This window comes from Bos grunniens, chromosome 12 (assembly GCF_055505025.1).
Source record: "Bos grunniens cultivar Pamir isolate PY7600 chromosome 12, Bosgru_T2T1.0, whole genome shotgun sequence".
NCBI classification, from domain to species: Eukaryota; Metazoa; Chordata; class Mammalia; order Artiodactyla; family Bovidae; genus Bos; species Bos grunniens.
Genome location: NC_141176.1, coordinates 31021011 through 31022412, shown reverse-complemented (window position 1 = coordinate 31022412; position 1402 = coordinate 31021011).

Genomic DNA, 1402 nt, shown 5'->3' with positions numbered 1-1402 from the left:
GCAGAGATCAAATTGCCAACATCCATTGGATCATTGAAAAAGCAAGAGAGTTCCAGAAAAACATCTATTTCTGCTTTATTGACTATGCCAAAGCCTTTGATTGTGTGGATCACAACAAACTGTGGAACATTCTTAAAGAGATAGGAATACCAGACCACCTGACCTGCCTTTTGAGAAATCTGTATGCAGGTCAAGAAGCAACAGTTAGAACTGGACATGGAATAACAGATTGGTTCCAAATAGGAAAAGGAGTACATCAAGGCTGTATATTGTCACCCTGCTTATTTAACTTATATGCAGAGTACATCATGAGAAACACTGGGCTGGAGGAAGTACAAGCTGGAATCAAGATTTCTGGGAGAAATATCAATAACCTCAGATATGCAGATAACACCATCCTTATGGCAGAAAGTGAAGAAGAACTAAACAGTCTCTTGATAAAAGTGAAAGAGGAGAGTGAAAAAGTTGGCTTAAAACTCAACATTCAGAAAACTAAGATCATGGCATCTGGTCTCATCACTTCATGGCAAATAGATGGGGAAACAGTGGCTGACTTAATTTTTTGGGGCTCCAAAATCACTGCAGATGGTGAGTGCAACCATGAAATTAAAAGACGCTTACTCCTTGGAAGAAAAGTTATGACCAGCCTAGACAGCATATTAAAAAGCAAAGACATTACTTTGGCAACAAAAGTCCATCTAGTCAAAGCTATGGTTTTTCTAGTAGTCATGTATGGATGTGAGAGTTGGACTGTAAAGAAAGCTGAGCACCGAAGAATTGATGCTTTTGAACTGTGGTATTGGAGAAGACTCTTGAGAGTCCCTTGGACTGCAAGGAGATCCAACCAGTCCATCCTAAAGGAAATCAGTCCTGAATATTCATTGGAAGGACTGATAATGATGCTGAAACTCCAATCCTTTGGCGACCTGATGCGAAGAGCTGACTTATTTGAAAAACCCTGATGCTGGGAAAGATTGAAGGTGGGAGGAGAAGGGGACGACAGAGGATGAAACAGTTGGATGGCATTACTGACTCAATGGACATTAGTTTGAGTAAACTATGGGAGTTGGTGATGGACAGGGAGGCCTGGTGTGCTTCAGTCCATGGGTTGCAAAGAGTCAGATACGGCTGAGCGACTGAATTGAACTGTGATTATTAAAAAAAAAAAAGCTTAAAAAAAAGTGCCAAGTCGCTTCAGTCACATCTGACTCTTTGCAACCTTCTAAACTGGAGCCCACCGTGTTCCTCTGTCCATGAGGATTCTCCAGACTAGAATACTGGATCAGGTTGACATGCCCTTCTTCAGGGGATCTTCCTTATCCAGGGATTGAACGCACATCTCCTGCATTGGCAGGTGGATTCTTTGCCATTAGCGCCACCTGGGAAGCTCCCCTCCCCACCC